The 20,979-nt window shown below is 39.3% G+C and overlaps 1 protein-coding gene across 16 annotated transcripts in view; it reads left to right on the top strand.

Annotated features, from left to right (window-relative positions):
• The window catches only part of TNRC6A (trinucleotide repeat containing adaptor 6A), a 96,800-nt gene that overhangs the window by 1,560 nt on the left and 74,261 nt on the right, over positions 1–20,979 (top strand). Inside the window, exon 3 of one of the 16 annotated variants that reach the window (XM_086375273.1) lies at positions 1,270–1,324. The exons of the other annotated variants lie outside the window; for them this stretch is intronic. The gene's annotated coding sequence lies outside the window, so the exon portion shown is untranslated. The remainder of the gene's footprint in view (positions 1–1,269; positions 1,325–20,979) is intronic. 16 annotated transcript variants of the gene reach the window in all.

The following is a 20,979-nucleotide window of genomic DNA, read 5'->3' as shown; positions in this document are numbered from 1 at the left end:
TTTGTGCTTGGTGATTGTAAGTTTTGTGTTTGTATTGGGTCTTAACCTTGTATTGAGGTCTTAACATTCACAATTCAAATCATCTGAATGTATTTTCAGCATATAGAATCATTTCAAATTGCTGGTCTTTGGGGTTATATAGATATTAATTTGTTAAACTGGTCATTAAAGAATCTGTTAAGTCAGTGAAGGATGGTCGTCATTGGTTTAACAAATAAGAGATATTCTGTTATTCAAAATAATTACACAATCATTTAAAGGAAATTAAGCCTGACTAAATAACCGGATATTTAAGTCTTGTTAGAAGCTATTAACGTTAAGATATGAAACAATTAAACAGGTTGAGTTTTTAAGATACACTTTCAGAAGGGAGCTTTGAGTGTTACTCTATTTCTATTTTTGCTTTGTCAGGTAACTATCAGTATAATTTCTGTGGAGGTTTTCTGGGACGTAATTAAAAATTGTCTCCACCACAGGTATAATTTCTATATGCTATTACAAGTTGGATGGAACTTGGAGTCTGTATCAGCTGTGTATCAGAGTTTGAATCCCAGCTTTGTCACTTAACAATATGACCTTGACTCTAGGCAAATCACTTAGCCTCTCTCTTCCTAATCTGTAAAGGGAGAGGTTTGGGCCTGCAGTTGCCAAGGTCTGTTAGGCCCCTTGGGTTTTATAAAAAGGAGTCAAGTGTTGTCCCTGGCCACAGACTCCATGTGCATTGTCGGAGGAAGGCTGTAATGGGCACACGAATAACTACCACCAGGCTAATGGTGCGAGGGTCAAAAGAAGATACCATTCCATTCATAAATTCCAAGATCTTCAGCTGGTCAGAAGGAATGAAAAGGAAAAACAAATATAAAGGATGTTACAGGCCACTGTGTACCAAGGTCCCTGTGCGAGGGGAACATTTCCTAAAGGTTAAAAGTTTTCTGAGGAGGGAGAGAAGATTAGGTGGGCAAATGCTTCCTTTCAACTCCATCCTTAGCGCTGTGCTTCCTTTTTTCCAAATAAGGAGAGTATATTTGTCTTTACCAATTTGTGCCTCCCCAGGAAGGCATTATCCTATATTCAGTTAGTAAACATTTCTTGCCCATCTTAGATGTTCCAAATGCAAGGCTAGGCACTAGGGAAGTTAAGAACGGCAGCAGCTGAGTTTAGTGGGTGTTTTCTGTCTGCCTGGCACACTTTGAAGATCTTACATCGACTCATCTGATCCTGGAACTCTCTGAGGTAGGTGCTTTCAGGATCTCAGTCTCTGTTTTACAGGTGAAGACTTTGATGCACAAAGAGGTTAAGTAACTTCCAGGAGGCCACACCACTGGTAAACTGCAGGAGATGTTACGCTTTGGGCTATATTGTGTTGCCTTGCAAGAGGCATGGTTCTTCACTTCCAAAAAACGTGAAAGTCTCTTTGGAGAGGCAGAACCCACATATACAGGCAGCACTCCTCTCATCCTGGGCACTGTTGACCTCTTTTTTGGCTGTGCCACGAGGCACGTGGGATCCTAGTCCCCTGACCAGGGATCAGACCTATGCCCCCTGCACTGGAAGCTCGGACTCTTAACCACTAGACCCACTGTTGACATTTTGACCAGATCATTTGTTTTGAATTCTGCCCTGTGTACTACGGGATGTGTAGCAGCATTGGCCAGAAATACTCACTCAGGTGTGACAGTCAAAAAACGCCTTAAGATAGCACCAGAGGTCCCCTCGGGTGAAATCACCCCCACTGTTCTAGATCTTCATGTTTCCTGAATATAACCAAACATTTGGATTTTTAACATTAAATCTGTAAGCATTAAATATCTTTTGTAATACCCTGGGACTCCAAATTCCCACTGTGTAGACCCCCTGTTGGGAAACTCCTCCAGTCTCTGAATGAATGACGGAAGTCTTATTGCCATTCTCCTTTTCCTCTGCTAAGCTGCAAACCCTGAAGACAGAGTGCCAGGTAGCCAGAGCCAGTTAAATAAAATTGGCACAGTGGATAAGTTTGATTGCCCACATGAGGTCAACTCTCTTAATTTACTGTCGGCCATTAAAGTTGTCACTTTTTGTCAGTATCCTGGCATTCAGAAGACAAATGTGTAACGTAATGTCTAGATACGGGAGATCACCACTGAAACTAAATTTTAAAGAATGGAATCCATTTTAGAAGGCAGAGAAAAAGGCAGTGTAGGAACAACAGCAGAAATAAAGGTACGACATCCAGAAAGTATAGGCAATTTGAAACAGCAGTAAGTAGTTTAGTTGCATTGGCGTGTAAGGGTGGGGGCAGGGGTAGAGTTTCTTGAATATCCGGTGGAGGATATTTTGCATAAATCTTACATTGTGGGAAGCTACTACGAAGCTTTTAGGTAGGGTGGTGATAGGATAGAAAAATGATAACTAGTGATCTGGGCAAGAGGTGAGGACGACCTGAATTAAAGTGGTAGTAGAAAAGCAGGAGTGTGATTACTCAGATGTTGAATCTGGGGGTTGGCACCTACTTACTGGAATTAGTTGTGAGAGGAGTCTTGGAACTGCAGGAGTCTTGGGACTTGCCTGCCCATCCAGTGGTCAGGAATCTGCCATCAAGTGTGGGAGAGTTGGGATCAATCCCTGGTTGGGAAACTAAGAGCCTATGTGCTTTGGGACAGCTCAACCCATGGGCAGCAGCTGTTGAGCCTTCGAGCCCTAGAACCTGTGCACCACAACGAAGACCTGATGCAGCTAAATTAAAAAAAAAAAATCCACTAAATATACAGGGGTCTCTGTCTTGGGTGGAGGGGAGATTGACTCAGCCTCTGAATAAAATAAATGTGAGAACAGACATCGAGGTTTGGGGGAAAAAAATGATAAATTACAGTTTATGGTTTAAAAAAAAAAATCCCTTCTAATTCAATGTATCTAACATTAAAAAGTAAGTATATGTGTGTGTATATAAAGTAAATTCATATATAAATATGTATATAAAGTACATCTATAAATTAAATTTTGTAAATTACATGTACAGGAAGCCAAAATGATAAAATCATTGCGTATTTAGATCTAGACCATAAGACCAGCTAATATTTGGATCCCTTCATTTCACAAGTGAGAAAGCTGTGGTCAAGGTTATAGTCTCTAAAGTGACAAATCTGGGATTCAGACAGACCTTTTGACTCTAGGGTATTTCAGGCTAGGCAGTATTTTATATTGCACAACAGGAAAAAAGGTAACTTGGGTTTCTTCTTTCTTTCTGAAAATAGAGTAATTACCTCAATAGACTATTTTGTGACCATTTTACTAATGTAGTGTGTTATCTGAAGTAGAAGTTACATGCTTTATGTTATGCTGATTTCCCCCCCGCCCCTAAAACCAACCATTAAATGCCATCACATGAGAGAAGTTGTTAAAGATTTTGCATACTGTATAATGTAGCATCTAACCTGGAATGTTTTTATCTGAGACCCCTTTACCTGGGATGTGCTAACTAAGAAAAAACTAGAGAAAGCAGGTGTGAACTTCCTAGATAGGGTGCTCTTGGAATTCACCCAACTTTATTTGGGGGGAGAAGCTTCTGATTTTGTTCAATTTTTGTGTTGCTTTCCTGTGATGTGCTTTGTAGGCCAACAATTTCATATTGATAGGTTTCTTTCTAGCTTTATTTGGAAGCTATGTGGTACATCAGTTGGTAGAATAAATGAATCGTAAAAGGTAAGCTTAATTTTAACGTGTGTAACAACCCTCTATGGAAATTTTAAATATAAACATTAAAAAACCTGAGTACCATTCTGTAACCTCTTTTGAATTTTGGTATCTGAAATAAATCTGTGAGTATAAATTACCGTCCTTTACAGCTCCGTTTCATGACAGTCTCAAAAGTATTGCCCACAGTTGGAAAGACTTAAATATGGCTGTATATATTCTGCTTAGGTTAACTTATGATGTCTCTCACTCAAAATCAAGAAAATGTCCTCCCATTTAAAAATTTTTTAAAATCATCCTAATCTTGATTAAAGTAGCAAGAAGAGTGCAGTGAACATTTGTATCTCCACCTAGGTTTACCAGGTACTAGTGTTTTGCCACATTGGTTTTATCATGCCATCACCCCTAAATAAAAACCAAGGGCATTCTGTGTAACAGCAATCAAATAGATCACAGTTGGAGAGGTTTAGCTTTGTTACAGTACTATTTGGTTCATATTCAGATTTTCCCAGTTGTCCTAATAATGTCTTGTCTTCTTTTTTCTCAGTTCCTTAATCCAGGGTTGCATTTCGTTGTCTTCATTTCCTTCCATCAGGAGCAGTTCTTCATCCATTTCTTCCCCGTTAGTGACTGACATTTTGGTATAGTCCGGACTAGTTGTTTCTGTGGACTTGAGTTTGGATTTGTCCCGTGGTTTCTGTACGATTAGGTTCAGGTTGGACCTTTTTGGCCGCAGTGTCACGTAGGTGACGTGTTCGTTGTCAGTGCCTCCCATCAGGTGCCCTCCCCACCACTCGGAAGGAAATTAACTGAAGGTTTACCCAGTACTTTTACCTTTACACTAACTCAGTGTTTTGTTTTGTTTTGTTTTTCATTTTAGGATGTGCCAAACAATTAGTTGAAGCTGAGGTATAATTTTAAATAGTTGAGGTTACAATAATTACAAGTCTTTTTTAAATTGGCCAACTGTAATGATTGCAACTTTTTTGAAAGGTTATTCTGAAGAGAACTTTTATTGTTAGACATAAACGTTGTGTGTTTTTGGCTTTTCACCTGTAATAAACTGATAACCCAGGTAAGAAAATGAAACGTTGGGCTGGGCTTGTGATACGCTTTCTTCAAAAGAACGCCCCTGTTGAAATTAGAGTGGCATTGTGGCACTGGAACAGTCTCTCATCTTGAATTCCGCAGGGACCACAGATGGTAGGAAATAGTTCAAAAAACTGAATGTGTGCTTAAAAAAAATCCTTAGCATACTTCAAAGGCTGTGGCTCCCCAAATACTAAGAAACATTGTATCATAGGGAGGATGATAGAGGAGCTGAATAATGTGAATAAAGAGATTTTTAAGATTTAAAAAAGAGAAAGTAACATTTGACTAAGGCATAGTTTCCCTTAAAAAAAAAACCTCAAACAGCAACAATGTGAAAATAAAAGAGTTGACCCTCAGGGAGTTGGTTCCAAAACCCCCAGCCCAGCCCATTCCAAAATCCAGAGATGCTCAGATTCCTCATATAAAATAGCATAGTGTTTGCATATAACTTACACACTTTCTCCCTTATATTTAAATCATCTTTTAGATTACTTATAATACTTTATTCAATGTAAATATTATGTAAATAGTTGTAAATACAGTGTAAATGCTATCTGAACATTTGCCCATGTATAGCTATTCAGGTTTTGCTTTTTAGAACTTTCTGGAATTTTTTCTGATCCTTGGTTAATTGAATCTGAATTTGGAACTTGGGCTTTGGGAGCCCAACTATATAGTTTAAATGTCCTATCAAGGTGGTCTTGAATTGCATACTCTGTGTGAGCTGGTTATGAAGCAGAAATCCTAGCGTTTCTACTCTTTTAACAGGGAAAAGGCATTTTGAATTTTAGTGTGTTGTGTGACCATGACTCAGCTGACTTCCCGTTTCAAATGGAATGTTCAAAACAGATTGAAACTTGGTTAAGGAATTTTATACTTTGAACCTTACAAGATATTTTCTGCAAACATCAATTGATTAGATTTTGTGTAAAAACAAACACGATGAAACCAAGTCATTTGTTTTGCTGTTCTTACTAGTAATTTTGAGTCAGCCAGCATTGATTGAACGGCTTGCTGCAGTGATACTGAATATTTTTTACAATTTTGACATCTGTGCTTTGTTGACTTTGGTCTCTTTTTTCTCTTACTCTTTTGGAGTATCCCCATAAAACACTAGAACAGAGTGCTATGTGGTGTGAAATATGCACTGATTTTAAATGTGTTTTAAGCATTACTTCACCGTGTCAGGGGCTTCCCCGGTGGCTCAGACAGTAAAGAATCTGCCTGCAGTGCGGGAGACCCAGGTTTGATCCATGGGTCGGGAAGATCCCCTGGAGAAGAGAATGGCAACCCACTCCAGGATTCTTGGCTGGAGAATCCCATGAACAGAGGAGCCTGTTGGGGTCCTCAGTCTATGGGGTCACAAAGAGTCAGACACAACTGAGCAAATCTCTGTTTGTTGCTGTTAATTGACCGTGCAAGGATGTCAGAGAAATATGTTTCACTTAATATTCTACTTGTGAGTCCCTAGATGATGTGAGGCACATAAGTGAGAATTTCACTGTGAAAAGCTAGAAGGGAATGTAAAATGTGCCTTCTCTACATTGCTGCAAGTTAATCATGCTCAAGCTGCAGTTCTCAGCCTGTCACTTAGAAACTTCCACCGCTTCTCTAATGACTCTGGAATTGAAGCCCAAACTCTAGTCTGTGCTAAGCTTATCTGTTTAGCTTTATCCCTTCTACCTCTTGCTCTGTCCTCAGTTCCTCCTCCTCTGAATGTCTTCTTCAATTTCTCCCTCAAAAAAATTTTTTTCTAACACTTTGACATAGCATAAAGTTCACCCTTTTAAAGTGTATGATTCATTGGTTTAGTTTATTTGCAGAATTGTGCAATCATCACAGCTCCCTAATTCCAGAACATTTTTTATACCCCCCTCCCCCCACCCCTCAAAAAATAACCCATACTTACTATTGATCACTCCCCCTTCACCCCACCTCTGGCCTCTGGCAAACCACTAGTCTATACTCTGTCTGTATGGTTTTGCCTATTCTGGACATTTTGTATAAATGGAATCATGTGACCTTTTGTCTTGCTTGTTTCACTAAGCATGTTTTTACAGTTCATGCATGTTGTGGCATGTATCGGCACTCCATTCTTTTTATGGGCAAAAAATAATCCATTGTGTAGCTATACCACATTGGGTTTATCCATTCACTGGTTGGTGGGCATTAAGGTTGCTTCCACTTTTGGGCTATGATGAATGATGATGCTGTGACCATTCATTTACAAGTGTTTGTGTGGACGTGTGTTTTCAGTTCTCTTGGGGATGCACCTTGGGGTGGAATTTCAAGGCGTGTGTTCTATGTTTTAACTTTCTGAGGGACCACCAAGCCTTTCCAAAGCAGCTGCACCCATTTTCCATTTCTAACAGCAGTGTATTTCATTTTCTCCACGTCCTCACCGATGTGAGTGGTATCTCATTGTGGTTTTGATTTGCGTTTCTGTAATGACTGATAACGCTGCACATCTTTTCATATGCTTACTGACCATTTGTGTATTTGATTTGGAGAAATGTCTATTCAAATTCTGTGCCCATTTTAAATTTGGTTATATTTTATTGTTGAGTTGTCAAGAGTTCTTTATATGTTCTAGATGCAAGTCCTTTATTGGATTAATGATTTACAAATATTTTCTCCCATTCTGTGGGTTGCCTTTTCACATTCTTGATGTCCTCTGAAGCACAGAAATTTAAAATTTTGGTACAGCCAGTTTGCTGTCTTAAACTATTTTAAAATTTTTATTTATCTCTAATTGGAGGATAATTGCTTTATAATATTGTGTTGCTTTCTGCCATACATCAACATGAGTCACAGCCATAGATGTACATTTGCCCCCTCCCTCTTGAACCTACCCACCCCATCCCACCCCTTTAGGTTGTCACAGAGCACTGCTTTGAGCTCCCTGTGTCATAGCAAATTCGTGCTGGCTATCTGTTTACATACAGGAATAGATATGTTCCCATGCCACTCTCAGATTATCCCACCCTCTCCTTCCCCCACTGTGTCCACAAGCCTGTTCTCTATGTCTGCATCTCCATTGCCGCCCTACACGTAGCTTCATCAGTACTTCTAGAAAGTATCATCTTTCTAGATTTCCATATCTATGCATTAATGTATGATATGTCTTTCTCTTTCTGACTTCACTCTTTTTTAATAGGCTTTAGGTTCATCCACCTCATTAGAACTGACTCAGATGCATTCCTTTTAATGGCTAAGTAGTATTCCTGCATTGGAGAAGGAAATGGCAAGCCACTCCAGTGTTCTTGCCTGGAGAATCCCAGGGACGGGGGAGCCTGGTGGGCTGCCGTCTCTGGGGTCGCACAGAGTCGGACACGACTGAAGCGACTTAGCAGCAGCAGCAGTATTCCATTGCATGTAGGTACTATAGCTTCTTTATCCACTCACCTGTCGGTGGATATCTAGGTTGCTTCCATGTCCTAGCTGTTGTAAATAGTGCTGCAGTGAACGCTGGGGAACATGTGTCTTTTTCAGTTGTGGTTTTCTCAGGGTATATGGTGGAAAAGGAAATGGCGACTCACTGTAGTATTCTTGCCCGGCAGTTTCCATGGACGAGGAACCTGAGCCTGGCGGCTGCAGTTCATGGTGTCGCAAAGAGCCGGACACGGCCGAGCGACAGACACACACAGGGTAGATGTCCAGTAGTGGGATTGGTGAGTCATAGGGTAGTTTTAATCCTAGTTTTGTTTTAAAGAATCTCCATACTGTTCTCCATAGTTGCTGTATCAATTTACCTTTCTACCAGCTGTGTAAAAGGGTTCCATTTTCTCTACACCCTGTCCAGCATTTATTGTTTGTAGATTTTTTGATGTTGGCCCTTCTGACGGTGTGAGGTGATACCTCATTGTAGTTTTGATTTGCATTTCTCTAGTAATGAGCGATATCGAGCATTTTTTCGTGTGTTTGTTAGCCATCTGTATGTCTTTGGAAAAATGTCTGTTTAGGTTTTCTCCCTCTTTTTGATTGGGTTGTTTGTTTTTCTGGTATTGAGCTACATGAGCTGCTTGCATATTTTGGAGATTAATCCTTTGTAAGTTGTTTCATTTGCTATTATTTCTTAAACATTTTCGAGTGTATATGTCAGTGAAATTAAGCACATTGATAATGTTGCTCCACTGTCACCATTCCCCGCCATAACTTCATCTTGCAGAACAGACTCTGCACCTGCTAAACAATAAGCCCCGTTCTCTCCTCCCCTCCACCCTTGGGAACCACCATCTACTTTGTGTCTCAGTGAATCTGACTGCTCCAGGTAACACGTGCGTGGAATCACAGTGTTTGTCCTTTTGTGATTGACTTCACTTAGCAGAATATTCTCAAGGTTCATACCTGTTGTAGCATGTCATGCAATTGATTTTTGTATGTTGATTCTATATCCTGCAGCTTTGGTGAACTCATTTATATAATTTCCTTTCCAATCTTAATGCCTTTTATTTCTTTTTCTTTTCTTTTTTTATTGGAGGATAATTGCTTTACAGTGTTGTGGTGGTCTCTGCCATACAGCAACTCAAATTCGTCATAATTTTATATATATATATATTACCTTCCTCTTGAGCCTCCTCCCCCACTTATTTTTCTTGCCTTATTTTCCTAACTAGAACCTACGGGAAAATGTTGAATAGGAGTGGTAAAAGTGAACATCTTTGTCTTGTTTCATCTTAGAGAAAAAGCATTCAGTCTTAACCATTAAGAACAATGTGAACTATGGACTTTATCAAATTATTGAAGTTCCATTCTATTCCTGGTGTGAACATTTTTGTCTTGTCTTGAAAGGGTGTTGGATTTTGTCAGATGCTTTTTCTGTGTCTGTTGAGATCATGTTGTCTTATCCTTTGTTCTGTCAATGTTATATTACGTTGATTTTTGTGTGTTAAACCAGCTTTGCATCCCTGGGATAAGTCTCACTTGGGCATAGCATATAGTTCCCATTATATGTTGCTAGATTCGATTTATTAGTCATCTGTTGAGGATTTTTGAGTTGGTGGTCACAAGGGTTATTGATCTGTAGTTTTTTCTCTTCTTGTGACATCTTAATGTCTTTTGATAGCTGGTGTGGTCTGGTCTGAAATCTGGAATCTTGAACTGTTTGCTTTGGCATCTGCCTCATTCTGAACTGTGCATTAATAATTGTTTCTATATATCCAGTGCCATTTTTCCTTTTTAATTTTTTTCCAGTTTTTAAAAACATTTTATTACTTTTCATTGCACTGGGTCTTGGTTGCTATGCTCAGGTTTTCTCTAGTTGCAGTGAGGAGGCTGCTGTCTAATTGTGCTGTGTGGGCGTCTCTGTTTGCAGAGCATGGGCTCTGGAGCACAGGCTCAGTAGTTGTAGCCCATTGGCTTATTTGCTTCAAGGCATGTGGGATCTTCACACACCAGGGCTTTAACCTGTGTCCCCTGCATTAGCAGGCGGATTCTTAACTTTTAGACCACCAGGGAAGTTACTTTTCCAGTTTTATTAAGGTATGATTAACAAAGTCAATTCCATTTTCTTTTCTCAGTTAGTACATACCTGTGTGTGTATGTTATTGAGATATAATTGACATCTGACTTTGTGCAAGTTTAATATGTACAACTTGCTGGTTTGAAATATTTATATACATGTTGACCCTCGAGAAATGTGAGTTTGAACTGTATGGTCCTGCTTATCTGTAAATTTTTTTTTCTTCACTAAATACATAGTACTGTATTACATGATCTGTGGTTGGTTGAACCTGTTGATGTGGAACTGTGGGTTTGAAGGGCCAACTGTAAAGTTACATGCAGCTTTCGACTGCATAGGGTCTGTGCCTGTAATCCCTGCCTTGTTCAGGGGTCTGCTGTATTCCAGCAGGATTACCACAGAAGTATTAGCTGGCATCTCTCTCAGGTCATATAATTATCGTTTCTTTTTTGTGATGAGAACATCTAAAACCCAGTCTCTTGGCAACTTTGAAACATAAAACACAGTATCAATGGCAGTAATCACTATTCTGTGCATTAGATTTCCAGAATTTATTCCCCTTATTTGCAAATTTATTACTCCCTTTAGTTGGAAGTCCTGTTTAACAACATCTCAATTTTCCTATCCCCTGGTCACTAGTAACCACAAGTTTGGTTTTTTTGGAGTCCACATGTATGTGATAGTCATACAGTATTTGTCTTTCTCGAACTAATTTTACTTAGCATAATGCCCTTAAGGTTCATATCCATGTTGTTGCAAATGGCAGAATTCTTTCTCAAGGCTGAATGATACTCCTTTGTATGTATATACAGCATCTTCATTCATTGATGGACTTAGGTGGTTTCTCTGTCTTGGTTATTGTGAATAAAGCTGCAGTAAACATAGCAGGTATCTTTTTTGATACCCTGTTTTCATTTCTCTTGAATATATATCCAGAAGTGAGATTGCTGGATCATTAGTAGTTGTCTTTTTAATTTTTTGAGGAACCTCCATACTGTTTTCCATAGTAGCTGCACCAGTTTACATTCCCACCAACAGTGTTCAGGGGTTCCCCTTTTCTCCGTGTCTCGCCAACACTTGTTACCGCTTGTCTTCCTGAAGTAAACCATTCCAGGAGGTGTGCTATTTCTGTTTTCTACTGTATGCGGTCTTGTCTTTGGTCACAGGCTTCCTTGTATACTAACATTAACTTAGTGCGGTGTTCTGTACCTAGTCCCTTGTGGCTGATGTTCAGTATACACTGACGTGCATCTCTTAAGCAGTTCCTCTGCATTACTTAATCTTCACAAGACACCTCTGAGGGAGGTAGCATTTAAGACCTCTTATAAACCAGATGGAGGCTTTAGAGAAATTAAACAAGTTGCTTATATAGGTCGGTAGTGGAGTTGACATTTAAACCCTCTTCTCTTTTAGGTTCAGAGCCAGAGCTCTTAACCACATGCTGTGCTGCCCAGGAAATGCTTGCTTGAATAGATTGGATTTAAACTGGTTCTTAAAGAAGTAGAATGTGGGTAGAAGAAAGAGTGGGAAGATTGCATTCGTGGTGGTGGATAGGTTTATAGTGTTAGTAAAAGCAGGAATTGGTATTTAATTGGAGTACCTGGTGCCGGGGGAGTACGGTGCAAGTAGAGCTGGTTTTTGTTCCCAGAGCAGTAATTAGTTCTATTTGGAAGAGTGAGATTAACATCTGAAATAATTAGAAAAAGAGTATTGTTTAATCAGAGGTCAAGAGTGAGTTTTGTATGAGTTGGAAGGAATTATGAAGGAACTAGTAATTAAATTAAGCCTCAAAAGAGGAGTGGATTTAGGAGAGTTGTTTAGCAAACCAGATTTTGGGTTGGGCTTTACCATTGTCTTGTGCTGTAATCCTTATAATCCTTTACTAGTATTATTTTATTGCTCAGATTATGAGGCCAGTAGAAACCCCCTTTCAAGCTCAGCTTCCTACTTCTTTAGGAGTTCCAAACTATGTATGATCTGGATCTTCATGGCTACCTCATCATATCCTATTTTTCTCTTCATTCTTAAAAGGAAGATATGCTGACTTTGAACTGTGCTTTATAGTTCAAAATCAAATGCAATATAGAAATATACAGTATTGCTGCTACCCTGACTTTTGTCCTCTTTTTCTCCACATATTTCTGTCACAAATATGTATTTTTATTAGTTTCTCTGTGTGTGTGCTTCTAGAATTCCTTTTTGCAAATACAAGCACATGGGGAAATGTATCTCCCCCCTACTTTCAACATGGAAGGTAGTATACTGAACATTTTTGTTCCCAGTTAACTGTATACCGTCCAGATCCTTTCATGTCACACACGGAGACCTTCTTACGTGTTTTATAGCAGCATTGTGTTGCATTTTGTGGATGTATCAATATTATTTAATGACTTGAGCTACTGCTTGTGACTGTAAACAAGCTTCTCTCGTGTTAGCTCATTGATTAGTACCTTCTCTGATACTTTTGTTCCCTAACCCCTTTTCTATTTCCAAATAAGTACTAGTCTTCCTTATGTTGGGCTTCCCTGGTGCCTCGGATGGTGAATAATAATCAGCCTGTAATGTAGGAGACCTGGTTTGTTCCCTGGGTTAGGAAGATCCCCTGGAGAAGGGAATGGCTGTCCACTCCAGTATTATTGCCTGGAGAATTTCATGGACAGAGGAGCCCGGTGGGCTGCAGTCAGTGGGGATCACAAGAGTCGAACACGACTGGGCGACTAACACTTTGCTTATTTTCAAAAACAAAAACTTCATTTTTATCCTGTATTTTTCATATCAAGGCTGCATTTTTGAAAATCTGATCACTCTTAATTCAGTTTCTGTCTCTACTGGCTGGTGAAATTATACAGCTTTGTAGGTTACCAGCAACTTCCTGTTGTGTGGTACTAGGCTGGCTTTGGTGATTAATTTAGATGTAGGAGTACAGAAGGAGGGAGAAAGGAAAGGCTGATGAGCAGATAGGGAAAGGCTGGGAGAAAACAGAGTAAGGAAAAAACAGAGTAAGGGAAAAAGTAGGTGAACAACATTTTTGGCAGAAGATGTGAAATTATTTTCATAACTAATTGGTAGCATACAGTTGGCTTCTGTGTGAAGATGACCTGCCTTACAGTGATTTGTGACTGATAGGCTAGTTGGGTGCTATGGAAAGTTCCCTCTATTTTCTATTTCCCTTGTGACTCAGCTGGTAATGCAATTGGGAGACCTGGGTTTGATCCCTGGGTTGTGGAGATCCCCTGAAAAAGGGAAAGGCTACCCACTGCAGTATTCTGACCTGGAGAATTCCATGGACTGTATATCCATGGGGTTGCAGAGTCGGACGTGACTGAGTGACTTTCACTTTTTATCACTTCTGTATTATCATTTCTAATAGCAGAGCTTCTATTTAGAAATTTTTGCTTTCTACAGTCTAGAGTTGTCATAAGCCTATCTCTCGTCAATCTTATTGATACTGTCAGCTGTTTCAGTTTCTTGTCATTACCTTGGGTTTCTTCTTTGCTTTTCATTTCCACTTGCCACCATCATGGTTCAGGACATTGCACTTCTACTTGGATTACTGCAACAGTCTTTTCACCCTGTTCTGCAGGTTTGTTTGCTGCTTTTACCCAGTGCTTTTTCTCCCCTTTTCTCCCCCAGTCAGTACTGGCTCTGGATATTGCCGTGCTAGTAGGTCTCCGTGCTTTCCTGTGTCCATGCCCTTTTGTGCTTCCTTGCCTGAAAAAGCCCCTCTCTGGCTCTGTAGAAATCTTGACTTTTCTTTAAGACCCAGATCAACTTCTTACTTTTCCCTGAAGCTTTCCTTAGCTGTAACTGTAAGAGCTCATACGCATGTCTTGTTTTTCTAAACTTGCTTATAGCCTCTACCAGATGATTTCTTGTTTCCATATTTCAGGCGTGTTCAGTTGTTGTTCCTACAAAATTATAGTTTAAAAATGATGAATTCTACTTGAGTTCTCCTAGTACACAGCAGACTGCTTGACTTACAGGAATCCCCAAGCACATCCTTACTGATTTATTGATTAAACATTGTGTGGGTTGTTAATTAATAATTTTGGATGGAGAGAGTCAGATCATCCAGGTACCTTGAAGGTCTGCTTCTTTGCTATGCTGTGGATATGCACTTTTTAAAATGGGATTTTCTTTTTGATTTTCTAACAAATGATATACACTGAACTGGACCTTGACTTTTTTTTTTCAACTCAGTGGTGTGTCTTCGAGATCTTTCTGTAAAGCCATGTTTGTTGGGGGATCCCCAATGTCACCTTCAGTTTTAACAGTTCACTAGGAAGGCTCACAGGATTCAGCACATAGTCATTCTCATGGCTGTGAATCGTAAGAATGAAAGTATACAAAACAAAATCCGTAAAGGAAAAAGGCACAGTGGTCAAAATCCAGAGGAAACTAGGAGCAAGCCTCCAAGATTTCTGTCCCTGTGATGTCACACAGAATGTGGTTAATTTCTCTAGCATCAAATTATGACAACGTGTTAAGTGTCTACCAGGAAAGCTCATTAGAAATTCAGTGCATAGGGTTATTTTTTAGGGGCTGATTGTGTAGGTACCATCTACAGCCAGCCCCTTAAAAAAAGTCATGGGGTTGCAAAGAGTCAGACACGACTGACGACTGAGCAACAATAGTGAACAACAATTGTAGGTACCTTCTGCCTAATATGTACCAAAATTCCCCACCGCCAAAAACAAAGTAGGCTTTTAGCAAAACTGTGTTGCTTGTATGTTGATTTGGGATTGGTGGGAACCTCCCTGAAATGCAAGTACCTTGACCCCAGGCAGGAGCTAGTCTTGCAGTCCTTTCTCAGGATAGTGGTCTCAACCTGCTGTGCTAATCATAACTCTTTCCTGCACACCATGGAAGTCTGTAACTCCCCTCCTGTAAAAAAACAAAAAAAACTAATGTGTAATGTTTCATGATTTGAGTACATTATGGTTTAACTTGCCCCTGTTGATTGGTTTTTAGTCTATTTTGGTCTATTTTGCAGTATCTATTTTGGTACATTTTCTTTTGTAGAGGCTTCTATTGAAATTGATCAGTGACATTTAAAAATTTACTATTAACAGATCCTTCCAAGTTGTTCATCAGAGGTCCTTGCTAGTTCATGTCCAACAGCAGTTTACAGGAGTATCCTTTGGAAGTGATTGCTTTGAATGATATTCATGTTGGGAATGAAGGGAAAGCTGACAATCAGGAAGAATCAGGAAGAGCAGGTCCAGGAAGGGCCTTGTGGATCCCAGACTTGCTGCCATTAAGGACACTTGTCTTGCCCTTTGTCTTCCCAAGATTCTTGGTTCACAGACTCATCTCCTTTTATCTGTCCTAATCTCCCACCTTGCTGCCTTACTCATTTGAGTGGAGGCTTGTAATTGTTTTTGTCTTCTATTATGGAAATTTTCAAACATACACAAAAGTAGAACAGAATAAAGAGCTTTCTGTACCCATTACCCAGTTTCAGCAGTTGTCATCATTTTGTCAATCTTGTTTCATTTTTTTCTCTTTTCCTATTTTTGGGAGGATGGCGTGCAGCCTAGAGTAGTGAAAGCAAATCCTAGACACGGTGTTTTAAAAAGCATTCATTTTTGTTACTAATTTACAAAAATAGTGCATGTGTACCATAATATTTTAAATAGGGGTTTTCTTTTTAAAAACTTAACAATTCCTTTAAATAGTGGTTTAGTTGTGAGGTTCCTCTGATGTTCCTAGTTCAGGAGGGTATACAAAACAAACAGACAACTTTTAAAAAATATGAGCTAACACTGTTCACAGTTTTACAAATTCTTTTTTTCATTTAACAATGTTAAGGACATTCCTTCAAATCAACAGACAGGTCAACTTATTTTCAGTGCAAATATGCTATGCTATTATAGAGCCATTTCTTTACTGATGGACATTTCAGTTTTCCGGTCATATACGTATGGCCTTGTGTTCCAGTGCTTTATCACTGTAAGATACCTTCTGAAGCATGGGATGGCTGGTTAGATTATGTGTAACTTTATTTATTTATTGGCTGCACCCCATGGCATGGAGGATCTTACTTCCCCCAAGTGGGGATTGAACCGTGACTCTTGCAGTGAAAGCTCGAATTCTTAACCACTGGAAGGACCATTGGGGAAGTCTCAGATTATGTGTAATTTTAATTATTAAAACTGTTACCACAATATTCTGCAAAAGGCTATAGTAATTTCTGCATTAATATAAGAGAGAGCCTCTTAATTTCTCATTTTTGCCAACACTGGATATTATTATCCCTGATCATTTTTACCAGTGAAATTAGTATGGGTTTTTTTTTTGCCTTTATTAGAAAGAAAACCCAGCAGTTTATTTTGGAAAAAATGTATTGAGTTGGCTTTATACTAGGAAACGCAAAGCTTGGTTCAGTACTAGAAGATCGATTGACAGAGTTAATCATATCAGTGATCAAGAGTCAGAAATTCTATAACCATTTCAGTAGAGACAGAAAAGAATTTTAACAGAATATAGCATGCACTCATGACTGGATCTCCCAGCAAACCAGAAACAGAGAACAGCCTTTTACTGTTTAAATATTGAAATTTAATACTAATCTGGAAAACTTTTAATATTTAAGTTTTTGAATACTTACTCACATTGCTGAGAAACTTAAAATATTGAATGAAAAGGTTTATATGTTGAGAGCTCCCTTCCCCCATATGCCTAGTTCCTTCTGCCCCCTCCCCCCAGTTACTGTTGGTTTCTTAGGTGTTCTTTTAGAGTCATTTTATACACATACAGGCGAATATGAATACATAGCCTCTCTTGTACTGTCAGGCAACTTGAATTTTTCATGAGTGGTTTTTTTTTTTTTTTTTTAAGGGCAAGCATTATTGCTCACTTCTGAAAGCTTTTTAGCTACCTTCATGTTTCTCTCTCTAAAAAAAGAAAAAACCTTGAACTCCTCAAACATGGACCGTTTAGCTCTTCACTAGTTGTTTCTCCCACATTGCCCTCCCACAAACATTCACAAAATAAAAAATACTAAAATTGCTGTCTTAAATATCACCAGTGTTTGGTCCCCTCTTGTTAAAACCAGTGGCTGTTCGGTCTTTGTCATTGAATCTTTGGCTGTTCTTACTCCTGATTATACTTGCATGGTGTTTGGAACTCCAGTATTTTGAGTTTCCTGTAGTATGGGGTTGGCCCAAAAGTTCGTTCGGTTTCCTATACAGTGGTTCTAATAGCTCTTAATTGTCTTTAACTTCATTGGAAACAGTTTTGTAAGAGTCTGTTGTGACAGCTGTCCTATCAATGTGCATTTTTTAAAAAAGACTTATCAACATTGGTGAGTTTTGTGTAGCCATTTTAATATTGAAGATGGAAGAAAATGCAATGCTTTTAGCATATTATAGTTTATTATTTCAAGAAAGGTAAAAAACTGAAATGCAAAAAAGATTTGTGCGGTGCATGGAGAAGGTGCTGTGCTTGATCTAATGTATCAAGAGTGGTTTGTAAAGTTTCTCATGCTGGAAATTTGTCACTGGACGACGCTCCACACTCCAGTACTGGTTGAAGTTGATGGTGATCAAATCAAGAAATTGAGAACAGTCAATGCTATAACCATGTGGGAGATAACCAATATACTCAAAATATCCATATCAAGCATTGAAAATCATTCCCACCACCTTGACTGTGTTAATCATTTGATGTTTGGATTCTACACAAGTTAAGTGAAAAAAACCTTGACCATATTTCTGCGTGTGGTTCTTTACTTAAGACGTAATGAAAATGTCCTGTTTTTAAAAGAAATTGTGGGCGATGAAAAGTGGATACTGTACAATAATGTGGAATGGAAGAGATCATTGGGTAAGCAAAATGAACCACCACCAGCCACACCAAAGGCTGGTCTTCATCCAGAGAAGGTGATTTGTTTATGGCGGGATTGGAAAGGAGTCCTCTATTATGAGCTCCTTTCGGAAAACCAAGCAATTAATTCCAACAAGTGCTGCTCCCAGTTGTTGTTTTAGTCATTAAGTCATGTCTCTCTTGCAGCTTCATGGATGGTTGCCCACCAGGGTCCTCTGTCCTGAACATGGGATTTTCCAGGCAAGAATACTGGAGCAGGTTGTCCTTTCCTTCAGGGAATCTTTCCAACCCAGTGATTGAACCTGCATCTCCTGCATTGGCAGGCAGATTTTTTATCTCTGAGCCATCAGGGAAGCCTAACTGCTCCCAGTTAGACTAACTGAAAGGAGCTTTTGACAAAAAGTGTGCAGAATTAGTCAACAGAAAACCCAGAATCTTCCATTAGGGTAACACAAGACCACATGTTTCTTTGATAACCAGGTACAACTTGTCTGGAAAGTTCTGACTCATCCGCCATATTCACCAGACATTGCACCTTCAAGTTCCTTTTATTTTGGTCTTCACAAAATTCTCTTTATGAAAAAAGTTTCACTTCCCTGGAAGACTGTAAAAGGCACCTGGAACAGTTCTTTGCTCAAAAAGAAGAAAAGTTTTGGGGAGATGGGATTATGAAGTTGCCTTGAAAAACGGCAGAAAGTAGTGGAACAAAATAGTAAATACACTGGTCAGTAAAATTCTTGGTGAAATGAAAAATGTGTCTTTTACTTAAAAACTGAAGGAACTTTTTGACCAACCCAATACATTCTTCTTGAAGTGTTCTTACAAAAGGTGGAAGGAAATAAAAGAATTGTGTATGCGCACAGTCTGAAGAAAAAAGTGAGATGTCGTCTCACTTAACTCATTTAAAGGAAACTGTTGCTTCTGAAAAGAGTGCTGGTACTTGACTTTGAGAAGTATTAGGGTGTAGGGGCGGAGAAGGCAATGGCACCCCACTCCAGTACTCTTGCCTGGAAAATCCCATGGATGGAGGAGCCTGGTAGGCTGCAGTCCATGGGGTCGCTAAGAGTCAGGCATGACTGAGCGACTTCCCTTTCACTTTTCACTTTCACGCATTGGAGAAGGAAGTGGAACCCACTCCAGTGTTCTTGCCTGGAGAATCCCAGGGACAGAGGAGCCTGGTGGGCTGCTGTCTATGGGGTCACACAGAGTCAGACACGACTGACGTGACTTAGCAGCAGCAGCAGGGTGTAGGGGAAAGGGAAGACCATGGCTTTGAGAACCTAGATTGGAATCCTGACCCCACTCCATACTAGCTGTATGACCTTGGACAAGTCCCTTAACCTTTCTGAGCTTCAATTTCTTCATCTATAGAAGGGAAATCCCTAACATTTAAAAAAAGTGACAGATGGGAAAATATCCATAAAGTGCCCAGCATAGTCACTGTAGCGTTCTAATCACTCAGGCTTGTTCTCGTTTCTAGACCCAGAACTTGCATTCTGAGATGCCCTGCTGCTAACTTTTAAGGGAGAATGATTTTGCCAACTGGACTGTTCTCTTTGTGGAGAGCATATCAAATATGATGGACAGTGTAGACCTATCAAATGCGTCAGCTCTTATTCCTTTTGATAAATAAGGTGAACAGTAAACTCAAATATTTTGAATGAATTTCTGTTAGCATTTAAATTCTGGGAGTCAGTCTTTGGGCACAGGTGGTTGTGGGCGCGTGTGTGTGTGTGTTTTTTCCAGTTGGCTTTCTGAAGGAGATGTGGGAAAAGTAGGGTTAGTTGGTTGTAATGACAGTTTTGAAGAGAACTTTTGTTTTTCTTATGCTTCTGGTGTAATATTTTCATGAGGAAAAATGGTTCATCTTTTAAGTACTAAAGAGGTCATTTTTGGTCTGCAAAACACTTGCTAATGTCATCAAAAGGTCTTCAAAATGAAGTTTGAGAAGGATGAAAAAAATTCCAGGTAAATAGTAAAGGAGCATCCTATAGAGTAAAATTACAGAACAAGGACTTCTCTACAATTCACAGGCAAACACAAAGAGCAAATGCTAACGATTCCTGATGTTTCTGCATAAATGACCCTAAATATCTTAAAAGTTGAATGAATACAGTCTTCGAGATATCACTGAGAACTGGTGAGAAGGGTTCCTAACTAGGCATTTGAGTGCTTACTCAAATGTGTTAAGAAAGCATTCTTCACTGAAGCCTGATAAAAAGGTGATGAAACTGATGCACATGGTAATTTATCCCCAGTTTCTTGTTAGTGCTGAAAGAGTTTACGTCTGTAGAGCTAGTAAACAGCTTTGGTTGAGTAACATGCAGTGATGTAATTTATTTGCCTTTGTTTACTACAATGCTTGTTGTTCTCTTATGCTGTAGCTATCTCAGGCCTTGACTTCTAGGACTATAGTGTGCAAGCTTGCTCACTTCCATTGCCTCCCTGACACAGAATGCTACAGAGGGAATCATGGTTACACCTGGCTTGATCAGCCACAGGACAGTGCTACTTTGAACAAAGTGAAATGAATGACAGCAACAGTTATCATCCTCTTCTTCCAACTTCTGATTTTAGCAGTTGTAAGCTTAGCTTTACTAAATTATCATCAGTTTTACATAATGTCACTCTTTGTTTTTCGCCGACTCCCTAAGCTTAAGTTTTGGGTAATCTCAGTGTGCGTGTACCTGTAGCACCCCTTCTAGTCTCTTATGTATTTGTCTGTGTTTTCTCATTTTATCTTCTACTGCATCCCCACTGCCATATGCATTCCAGCCTTAATGAATTATTTTACAGTTTTCCAAGTGTCTAGTTCCTGTTCCTTGAACCATCTCTGCCTGGTATTGATAATGACCCCTCTGGAAATTTTCCTCAAGGGCAGAATTAGGTACTTTTCCTTTGTGTGTTGATTTTCTTTAGGTGTCTTG

Source organism: Bos grunniens, chromosome 25 (genome assembly GCF_055505025.1).
Source record: "Bos grunniens cultivar Pamir isolate PY7600 chromosome 25, Bosgru_T2T1.0, whole genome shotgun sequence".
Classification (NCBI taxonomy): domain Eukaryota; kingdom Metazoa; phylum Chordata; class Mammalia; order Artiodactyla; family Bovidae; genus Bos; species Bos grunniens.
Note: the sequence above shows the minus strand (reverse complement) of the source record. Positions and strands in the feature narration are given on the sequence as shown.